Source organism: Schistocerca piceifrons, chromosome 5, assembly GCF_021461385.2.
Source record: "Schistocerca piceifrons isolate TAMUIC-IGC-003096 chromosome 5, iqSchPice1.1, whole genome shotgun sequence".
Taxonomy (NCBI): domain Eukaryota; kingdom Metazoa; phylum Arthropoda; class Insecta; order Orthoptera; family Acrididae; genus Schistocerca; species Schistocerca piceifrons.
The window spans coordinates 511,016,940-511,029,133 of NC_060142.1; positions in this window are offsets into that span (position 1 = coordinate 511,016,940).

A 12,194-nucleotide genomic window follows, 5' to 3' on the forward strand; every position below is an offset into this window, starting at 1 on the left:
TACTGGTTGCTTCTGGAAGCATTTACACATTTAGCTACTGCCTTGCGATGGTTTGAATCTCAAGATGAAAGCGACCAGTATCAGACATCCGTCGTGAAAAATGTGCGTGACTTTGCTGCTCGTAAGCGGATAGGCTTGCTTAGACAGACCAGAATAAAGGATTTTTTAAGTGTTAATTCTACACACATGTACTGTACATGAAAAATGCATATGTATTTCAAATATCTTATTTACTGAGCTGTACTACATAGATTCCTACTCTACTTGCCTTTTTAACAAGAGATTATTATAAATACAGGATGGTCAGAAATAAGATGAAACGCTTGTAATGGTTTTGCAGGGTAGGTTGTGCTGATAAGTAATTGTTAAGAAAAAATTCTATACATTGCACCGTTTCCGAGTGGATTAACACTAAAGTTAGCCAATCAGGTCGTTGCGCGCGCGAATTCAAGAGGCCCGCCAACGACGGTGTCACCACACGTGTCGTTCATTTGGTTTCCTAAAACCTAACAAGAGAGATATACAGAAATTGCACATGGGATGGTAGTAAGGATCTAAACCGAGCCAAAGGCTAAGCAGTCTCGTGCGCTATCATCTACGCTATGAGAATAAGATAATAATTTTATCTGGCGCGCCGCTTGAATTTTCGCAATTAACTCGGAAACGGTGCAACATATCGATTTTTCCTAACAGTTATTTCTCTGCACAACCTGCCCTGCAACGCCTTTACAAGCTTTTCAGACTGTTTCTGATCACCCCGAGTATGTAGCTGTTGTTGGTAAATAAAAGTATACCGTTCAGTTATTCGAGTGAACTGGTTTCCGAACATGCATGTCACCCAATTAGTTCGGATAATCGACGCTCTATTGTAATTGTTAAACGCGTTTCGTTGGCACGGGCAGTACAACTGGTATTAGCCGCAAATAAAAGAGCGCTGTCTCCGTTTCGTAGAGGAGAAAGTCGAAATTCGGATGGTCCACTGAATAGTAACATTTCCGTGTGTCCCTGTCTTATTATTATAAACAATGTCCGTTTCTGGCAAAGAGATCTTTGGAGAAAAGAGAACCATTTGTATGAATATCAAGAGCTCAGATGGAAACCCAGTTCTAAGCAAAGAAGGGAAAGCAGAAAGGTGGAAGAAGTATATAGAGGGTCTATAAAAGGGCGATGTACTTGAGGACAATATTATGGAAATGGAAGAGGACGTAAATGAAGATGAAATGGGAGACATGATACTGCGTGAAGAGCTTGACAGAGCACTGAAAGACCTAAGCCGAAACAAGGCCCTGGGAATAGACTACATTCCATTAACTACTGATAGCCTTGGGAGAGCCAGCCCTGATAAAACTCTACCACCTGGTGAGCAAGATGTATGAGACAGGCAAAATACCCTCAGACTTCAAGAAGAATATAATAATTCCAATCCCAAAGAAAGCAGGTGTTGACAGATGTGAAAATTACCGAACTATCAGTTTAATAAGCCACGGCTGCAAAATACTAACACGAATTCTTTACAGACGAATGGAAAAACTGGTAGAAGCCGACCTCGGGGAAGGTCAGTTTTGATTCCGTGGAAATGTTGGAACGCGTGAGCCAATACTGACCCTACGACTTATCTTAGAAAATAGATTAAGGAAAGGCAAACCTACGTTTCTATCATTTGTAGACTTAGAGAAAGCTTTTGACAATGTTGCCTGGAATACTGTCTTTCAAATTCTGAAAGTGGCGGGGGTAAAATACAGGGATCGAAAGGCTATTTACAATTTGTACAGAATCCAGATGGCAGTTATAAGAGTCGAGGAACATGAAAGGGAAACAGTGGTTGGGAAGGGAGTGAGACAGGGTTGTAGCCCCTCCCCGATGTTATTCAATCCGTATATTGAGCAAGCAGTAAAGGAAACAAAAGAAATTTGTTAACATCGAGCATAGATTTAAGTGTCAGGAAGCCGTTACTGAAAGCATTTGTATGGAGTGTAGCCATGCCTAGAAGTGAAACGTGGACGACAAATAGTTTGGACAAAAAGAGAATAGAAGCTTTCGAAATGTGGTGCTACAGAAGAATGCTGAAGATAAGTATGGTACATCACATAACTAATGCCGGCCGCGGTGGCCGTGCGGTTCTAGGCGCTCCAGTCCGGAGCCGCGCTGCTGCTACGGTCGCAGGTTCGAATCCTGCCTCGGGCATGGGTGTGTGTGATGTCCTTAGGTTAGTTAGGTTTAAGTAGTTCTAAGTTCTAGGGGACTGATGATCACAGCAGTTGAGTCCCATAGTGCTCAGAGCCATTTGAACCACATAACTAATGAGGAGGTATTGAATAGAATTGGGGACAAGAGGAGTTTGTGGCTCAACTTGACTAGAAGAAGGGATCGGTTGGTAGGACATGTTCTGAGGCATCAAAGGATCACCAGTTTAGTATTGGAGGGCAGCGTGGGGGGTAAAAATCGTAGAGGGAGACCAAGAGATGAATACACTAAGCAGATTCAGAAGGATGTAGGTTGCAGTAGGTACTGGGAGATAAAGAAGCTTGCAGAGGATAGAGTAGCATGGAGAGCTACATCAAATCAGTCTCAGGACTGAAGACCACACAACAACATCAATAAGACGTTAAACAATGTGTGTCAAATTTGTAATGAAATATCACTTCTAGATAAGCTACAACAAAATTAGCGTGATAGTAACATCTGTAAATAATTATTTAGGGCGGCTTGGAGAATGTCAGACGCGTTTACCAGCCAAAAAATGAAGTCTCTGTTTTTTCGGAGAGATAGCTAGACTGTGGACCACGTCATATTTAATTTACCGAGGAGATTGACTGGTGTTGAATCCGAGTGGACAGTGGTGACGACGACGATGCGCTTGAGAGATGGAAGCGTAACGGCAGTCTCTTTCCCAACCTTAAGTTTAGCGAGAAGAATGTTTTGTGTTCCAGGCTCATTGTGGCTAGAGAAAGAAACTTCGGTCGGCAGGCAACCGTATCTCAGACAAAGGGCCGGTTCGAGAACATTTTTCGACACAAGCGAGTTTTCATTTGGCGCTCCTTCGCCCCCTCCTCCCTTCACCCTCGTACACTTTCACCAATGTCAGTTTTCGCTACTAGTTGTGATAGGCGTTTATAAAAATTATGCATTTGGAACGTCCTGTGTAAAAATCTTACAATATTATGGAGGGTTTGGCGCCCCCTCAGCCCCAAGCGGCAGCATGTGTGGCTTGAGCCATAAACTGCTCCCTGCTCGGACAGACGAGTCGATGATATCCTGATAGATCACTGTAATTACAACGGTACCAGAGAACTTTTGGAGATAATTTTGTTCATGTTTGAGTCTAATTCCTTAGGTGGTGAAACTCACAAATGTAAAACAATCAAAAACCAGATGGTGTTATTAAAAGCAGCTACGTGGTTTTCCTAACTTTCGTTAGCGTATTAAACATCAAGAGGTGGTCAAAATAGTGACAGGATGCTTTCATACACATGGATTAGGAACTGTATTGGTGGAGCGCTTCAGAAAGAACTTGCAAAATATCGTTAGTAACTTTCCTGATCATGGCGTTGTAAAAGGGAGTGACTTCAAGTTGCCAGGTACAGTACGGGAGAGTCGCACTATCAAAACTGGTGCTAGAGACAGGAATATGTGTGACATTACTCTGAATGTCTTGCCTGAAAATTACTACGAGTAAATAATTAGAGAATCAGCTCATGAACGTAACGCCTTAGACCTAGCAACAAACAGTCCTCATATTACCGAATCAGTTAACTTAGAGGAAGGTACAAGTGACCATAAGGCTGTAATAGCAACTATGACTGCATGTATTGCAAGGAATGCTAAGGAAGATAGAAAAAACAGTTTTGTTAGCAAGAGTGACAGGATACAAATTGTAGAGTACATGAGTAGTCAGTATCAAATATTCAGCATTGAGGACGAAGATATGAAGCACAAATGGAAAAAATCTCAAAAGCATCGTTTAATATGCCTTAGACAATTATGTTCCGAGCAAGGTCTTAAGGCAAGGGAAAGACCCAGTGTGGTTTAATAGCCGTGTTAAAAAAACTGCTACATAAACAAAGAGAGCTTATCACAGAATCAAGAGAAGTCAAAATGTTGCTGTCAAACAAAAACTGAACGAAGCGAAAAATGAGTGAAAACAGAGCAATGAGAGATGCGTTCAATGACTTTGGAGGTAAAATTTTGTCAAACGTTCTTGGTCAAGGACCCTTCGAGGTCTTTGTCTTACGTAAAATCAGTAAGCGGTTCGAAACCCTCTGTTCAGTCATTCAGTGACCACACCGGCACCGAAATGGAAGCTAAAAGAGACAAGGCCGAAATACCAAAATCTGGCTTTCGAAACTGTTTCACTGCGGAAGATCGTAGTACTGTCCCTCCTTTCAATCATCGAAATGGCAGATACAGAGATAATCGAGCACAGAATGGAAAAGCAACTACAGTTACTTAGTAGTGGAAACAAGTCAGAACCAAATGAGAAACCTGTAAGATTCTACAAAGTTTATGCGAAAGAACTTGCTCCACTTATAGCCGCAGTTTATCGTAGGTCGCTGGTCCAACGTAGGGCACCTAGCGACTGGAAAAAGTGCAGGTCATTTCCGTTTACAGGAAGGGTCATAGGACAGATGTACAGTATTACAGCCCAATATCGTTGACGTCAGTCTGTTGTAGAATTATGAAACATGTTTTACGCTCATCATTTATCACGTTTTTGGAGAACGAATATCTCCTCTATAAAAATAACATGGATTACGCAAGCAAAGATCTTCCGAAACTCGGCTCGTTCTGTTCCTCCATGATACCCGTAGCGTTGTGAATAACGGCTCTCAGGACGACGCCGTATTCCTTTACTTCAAGAAGGCAACTGACACAGTCCTTCACTGCCACTTAATGAAAAAAGGTACGAGCTTGCCGAGTATCGGACCGGATTTGCGACTGGATTCAAGAGTTCCTTGCAGATAGAAGTCAACTCGTCGTCCTTAGAGGAACAAAAGCGGCAGATGCACTTAAGGAAGTATGATAGGACTGTTACTGTTTACAATGTATACAAATGATCTAGTAGAAACCGTCGTAAGCCCTTTAAGACAGTTCGTAGATGATGTGGTTGTCTATAAGAAAGTAGTGTCGTCAGGAGACAGTACCATTTGCAGAATGACCTACGGAAGACTTGTGAGAGGTCAGATTCTGGCAGTTGATTCTGAACGTAAATAAATGTAACGCACTGCGCATACGTAAAAAAAGAAATCCACTGCTGCACAACTACCTACAGTTACATCTACATCACATTCTGCAAGCCAGCTGATGGTGTGTGGTGGAGAGAACTTCTGTTACCACTAACTGATCCCAACTACCCCTTACCACTCGTGAATGGAACGTGGAAAGAATGATTCTCGGCAAGTGTCTGTACTGGCTCTAACTTCCCGATTTTTCTCATCGTGGTCATTATGCGAGATGTATGTGAGAGGAAGTAACACGATGTCTGACTCTTCCCAGGAAGCGCTCTCTCGAAATTTCAATAGCCGGCCTCTGTGGTAGAGCGGTTATAGGAGCTTCAGTCCGGAACCACGCGGCTGCTACGATCGCAGGTTCGAATCCTGCCTCGGGCATGGATGTGTGTGATGTCCTTAAGTTAGTTAGGTTTAAGTAGTTCTAACTCTAGGGGACCGATGTCTCATAGTGCTTAGAGGCATTTGATTTGAAATTTCAATATTAAACCTCTTCGTGATGGAGAACTCCTCTCTTGTAATGTCTGCCAATGGAGTTTTTTTGAGCATCTCGGTAATACTCTCGCGTCGACATACACGATCCCGAGACGAAACGCACCGCTCTTCGTTGGGTCTTCTCTATCTCTTCTATCAGTTCTACCTGGTAAGCAACCCAGATTGGTGAACATTATTGAAAAATCGGCCGAACAAGAGCATTATGAGCCACTTCCTTCGTGGATGATTTATATTTCCTAAAGTCTCCTCTATGAATGGGTCTGCCATCTGCTTTTCCTACTGTTTGTTTTATGTGGTCACCACTTAGGTCGCTCTGGATAGTTGTTGACGAGAAACTGCTGGAAGCAATATCTGCATAAAATATCTAGGAGTAAGTAACCAGAGCGACATTAAGTGGAATGACCACATAAAACAAATGATAGGAAAAGCAGATGCCAGACTGAGATTCGTACGAAGAATGTTAAGGAAATGTAAATCACTCACGAAGGAAGTGGCTTATAAGGCGCTTGTTCGACCGTTTCTTGAATATTCTTCGTCAGTCTGGGATGCTTACCAGATAGGATTGACAGGAGAGACAGGGGAAGACACAACGAAGAGCGTCGCGTTTCGTCTCGGGATCGTTTGGTCGGCGCGAGAGCTTTACAGAGATGCTCAATAAACTCTAATGTCAGACGTTACAAGAGAGGACTTGTGCATCACTGAGATGTTTGCTACTGAAATTTCGAGATAGCAATTTCTGGGAAGAGTCGGATAATATATTATTTCCGTCCACATACATCTCGCTAAATGACCACGACGATAAAATTTGAGAAATTAGAGGTAATTCAGAGGCGTACCGACAATCATTCTTCCCACACACCATTCGTGAGTAGACAGGGAGGAGGGATCAGTTAGTGGTATCAGACGTACCCTGCGCCACACACAGTTAGTTGGCTTCCGAGTATAATGTAGATGTATAAAGCAAGCTGTTGTCTCGTATAGATCATAATGATGTCGCAATTAGACACTACCATCCAGTAACATAAGTCCACAGAATTGTTTCCCAAACAGTGATCCGAAAGAGCTAAGTATGGTCCCCAAAAAATTGAAATTTTCAAACTTCTTTTCGTTTTACATAATTATTAACCGCTTCTTGCAAAGGCGTATTACCGCCGCGCGACTTGCAAGTATCTTACACATTTTGCTATGGTAAATCTCTTAAAAGTGGGTCTACAAAAGGGAATATAGGTGTGTGTGTATACCTACGTAAGAGGGCGAAAAAAAAAAATAAAAAAAGACATTGCCGTGGGCAGAGCTTGTGTTGTACGCATTTCTACCGCTACACGTGTATTGCCTGTATTTAACATCTGGATCGTTGTGTTCGGCTGCAGTGATTGTTTTTGCTAGCTCTGTTTTGTTCTTGTTTGATTTTTTATGATGGCAAGTTTAAGTGAACAATATGCAGCTGTGAAAATCTTTTTCTACACGGTAACTGTTTTAATGTCGAAAACAGCTTATCAAGCTGACGCTATGGGAAAAAGTCAAGTGTACGAAAAAACAGCGACATGTCGAGTCGTGACAAACCTCGTTCTGGACGTCCATCAACTGCCCGAATCGACGAAAATTTGACAAAATTCCAGAGCTTCTGCTCACAGACCGTCGACAGACCATAGATCATTTGTCAGAGATTAGTGCGTTATCATGGAGCTCGGTTCAGAGAATTTGTGGCAGACAGGAAACCGGTTCTTCCACTACGATAACGCACCTGCACACACAGCCATTTCTGTTAGGCAGTTTTTGGCAAAAAATGGCATGGTTCCGCTGCCACACTCTTGTTATTTGCCCACACTCTTCTTATTTGCCTGGCCTTGTTCTGTGGGACTTTTTCTTATTTCCGTGTATGAAAAGGAGCGTGAAAGGACGCCGATTTGACAACATTGAAAGAGTGAAGAAAAAAAGGAGGGAGGAGCTGTCAGCCATTTCTAAAGATGACTACAGAATATGTTTCTAACAGTGGAAGCACCGGTGGGAAAATGAATTAGCTGTAATGAAGAGTATTTTGAAGGGGATAACGTTGTTTAGTAAACAGTTTGGAAATTTATAGCTTTTCAAAAGTAATTCCGGTTTTTTTTCTTTTGCATACCCCCTCATATGCGTGTATTGCAAAAAGTTCACAACAGTCAGATGCATTGAAAGCTAATAAGAGTATTACATCACATAGCGATACAGAATTAGATATAAAGACAGTAAAAGTGTATTTATTTATTTGTTATATTATTTATTTCTTTTGTTACGAAAATTCATTATTTTTAGGCTTTTGCTTGTTATTCTTATATTCAACTGCATTTCCGCTTTATTTTCAGAAAATGACACCTACGTGAAAACAGGACAGTAGTTACATTACATTTGGATTTCCTTCGATGGAGAGCAATGGAAAAATAAACCCTCAGTGCGTTACGCGCGCAAAAATTCTCGTGAACGATTCCTTAAAGCCAGTGAAATTAAAACGCCACTTCGAAACTGCCCATCCCATTTTCTCTGACCGACCAGCAGTATACTTTCAAGGAAAATTTGAGAATCTGAAAAAAATGAAAGTCAAGTCTAGTGGTACAAGATTTGCATCATCGGAGGAAATATCAGTAGCCTTGTTTGAGATATCGGAATTGATAGCGCCATCAGAAAAGCATAACACGACAGGAGAAACACTCAGAAAACTTGTTTGATCAAAGCTATCGAAGAAGTATTGGAGTTAGAAGAAAAAAAATGCCTGTATAGAAAAACACGGTAAAGGCTCGAATTGAACTAATGGCAAATGACGCCGAGGAGCAACTTGTTTCAAAGGCTAAAAAAAAAAAAAAAAAAAAAAAAAATCGCCTCGCTTTGCTTTGTAGTGTGGTGAACAGACTGACTTGTTAATTGCTGTCAGTTACCTCGTGTTGTACATGCTCAGAGGAGAGGTTGAGTTGTTTCTAGTGGAAGATTTACTAGAGCAGTTTTCTAATCTGACATATCAGATATATTTGGGTTGTCTTGTGGATATTTTCACACACTTGAATAAGTTTAACTTGCAGCTGCTGGTTTCCAGAAACAGACATTTAGAAGACGTTCTAAACATATTTATCATTTGTCTTTATACGCAAACTACAATTATGAAGAGGTAAAATTGGTGAAAACAATTATTCTGCATTCGCAACATTAAAAACACCTGTTGATGATATAAAGTATGACACATTAGGGCAAACATAAAGAAAACATCAAGGGCCGTCTGCAGGCACAATACCGAAGCATTTTCTTGCATAGGCTCAATCTGAACGTCGTGACTGCCTTTTTCGCTACATCCTTGTAACTACTGTACTCTTTACCATTGTTCAACTTCTTTGCACCAATTTCGATGATTTTTACTGATTCTTTATACACTCCTGGAAATTGAAATAAGAACACCGTGAATTCATTGTCCCAGGAAGGGGAAACTTTATTGACACATTCTTGGGGTCAGATACATCACATGATCACACTGACAGAACCACAGGCACATAGACACAGGCAACAGAGCATGCACAATGTCGGCACTAGTACAGTGTATATCCACCTTTCGCAGCAATGCAGGCTGCTATTCTCCCATGGAGACGATCGTAGAGATGCTGGATGTAGTCCTGTGGAACGGCTTGCCATGCCATTTCCACCTGGCGCCTCAGTTGGACCAGCGTTCGTGCTGGACGTGCAGACCGCGTGAGACGACGCTTCATCCAGTCCCAAACATGCTCAATGGGGGACAGATCCGGAGATCTTGCTGGCCAGGGTAGTTGACTTACACCTTCTAGAGCACGTTGGGTGGCACGGGATACATGCGGACGTGCATTGTCCTGTTGGAACAGCAAGTTCCCTTGCCGGTCTAGGAATGGTAGAACGATGGGTTCGATGACGGTTTGGATGTACCGTGCACTATTCAGTGTCCCCTCGACGATCACCAGTGGTGTACGGCCAGTGTAGGAGATCGCTCCCCACACCATGATGCCGGGTGTTGGCCCTGTGTGCCTCGGTCGTATGCAGTCCTGATTGTGGCGCTCACCTGCACGGCGCCAAACACGCATACGACCATCATTGGCACCAAGGCAGAAGCGACTCTCATCGCTGAAGACGACACGTCTCCATTCGTCCCTCCATTCACGCCTGTCGCGACACCACTGGAGGCGGGCTGCACGATGTTGGGGTGTGAGCGGAAGACGGCCTAACGGTGTGCGGGACCGTAGCCCAGCTTCATGGAGACGGTTGCGAATGGTCCTCGCCGATACCCCAGGAGCAACAGTGTCCCTAATTTGCTGAGAAGTGACGGTGCGGTCCCCTACGGCACTGCGTAGGATCCTACGGTCTTGGCGTGCATCCGTGCGTCGCTGCGGTCCGGTCCCAGGTCGACGGGCACGTGCACCTTCCGCCGACCACTGGCGACAACATCGATGTACTGTGGAGACCTCACGCCCCACGTGTTGAGCAATTCGGCGGTACGTCCACCCGGCCTCCCGCATGCCCACTATACGCCCTCGCTCAAAGTCCGTCAACTGCACATACGGTTCACGTCCACGCTGTCGCGGCATGCTACCAGTGTTAAAGACTGCGATGGAGCTCCGTATGCCACGGCAAACTGGCTGACACTGACGGCGGCGGTGCACAAATGCTGCGCAGCTAGCGCCATTCGACGGCCAACACCGCGGTTCCTGGTGTGTCCGCTGTGCCGTGTGTGTGAGTCGTGTGAAGTTAGCACCCCTTTTTCGAGAAATATACATTTTTTTCACAGTTCTTGTTAGATGTGCCATAGTTCTAGAGTTCTTTCCACAAAATTTCAATAGTTCTGCAAAATGTAACGAAGAAAACAACAATACTCGAAAAAAATTTTCGTATCGAAAATATTCTCTGACAATTTCCGCAAAATGTAAATAAGTACAAGAGTTCTGAGCACAGTTCTGAACAGAGCTCCAAGAGTTCTTTCGAAAACCCAAGTAACATTTTTTTGTGCAGCTAATAGCTTACGAGATAATTGCAATTTAAGGAGAAAATCTTTTCACTTACTGTGAAGTTGGCACCCGTTTTTTCAGAAATGTATACTTTTTTCACATTTCTTGATAGATCTGCCATAGTTCTAGAGTTCTTTGTACAAAATTTCAATAGTTCTGCAGAATTTAGCGACGAAAACAATATTCGAAAAAATTTTCGTATCGAGAACATTCTTCGTCAATTTTCGCAAATTGTAAATAAGTACAACAGTTCTGAGTACAGTTCTGAACAGAACTCCAAGAGTTCTATCGAAAACCCAAGTAACATTTTTCTGTGCAGCTAACAGCTTACGAGATAATTGCAATTTAAGAAGAAAATCTTTTCACTTACAGTGAAGTTGGCACCCTTTTTACAGAAATGTATATTTCTTTCACAGTTCTTGACAGGTATGCCATAGTTCTAGAGTTCTTTGTACAAAATTTCAATAGTTCTGCAGAATTTAGCGAAGAAAACAACAATACTCGAAAAAATGTTCCTATCGAAAACATTTTTTGTCAATTTTCGCAAAAATTAAACTTGTACAACAGTTCTGAGGACAGTTCTGAACAGAACCCCAAGAGCTCTATCGAAAATCCTAATAACATTTTTCTATGGCGATAATAGTTTGTGATAAATTGATTTAATGTGGGACACACTTTCTCTACGGAAAATATATTCGTACAACAGTTCTGATGACAGTTCTGGACACCACGTGAAGAGTTCTATCGAAATTCCTAGTGGAATTTTTTAGTGCAGGTGATAGTTTAAGAGGTAATTGCAACTTAATTAAGAACCCCATAAGAGCTCCTACTGTGAAGCTGGCACCCTTTTTTTCAGAAATATATATTTTTTTCAGAGTTCTTGATAGATAAGTCATAGTTATAGCGTTCTCTGTACAAAATTTCAATAGTTATGCAGAATTTAGCGAAGAAAACAACATTGTATAACATAGCTGATTCAGGAACCCTTTCCTTCTGATACAATTCTTACTGTTGCCACAATAAATCACTTGTGCATAGATTCCAACGGTACTGATCATTACAAAAATACAACCATTGACCAGCGGCGCACATTTCTTGCAGCGTTGTACAAAGCATTCAGCTTATCCGCTGTGAAAATACCACGCTTAACGCTATTTTAAAATTTACGGTGGATGGCTCCCGTTTATCTACAATGTCAGCATCTATCGAATTATGCAAACGTGGATCACACACGTCCCCTTTTTAGGTACGGAGGAAACTAGAGTTCAGTCTTGTGGAAGCCAAAAAAGGAAATGTGGGCATCCCTTCTTTTACTGATAGCAAACTCTAGAGAAATCTCCACGCTTGTTTTTCTTCATCATGCCAAAAAAAGAAAAACTCTCCCTTCATAGCTCTATTATCATTCCAGTACTAGTAAACCAGTTGTCCGCTTTCACATTTCGACCTGACTGATATATAGGTTTACACAGTCACAGAACAAGATCAA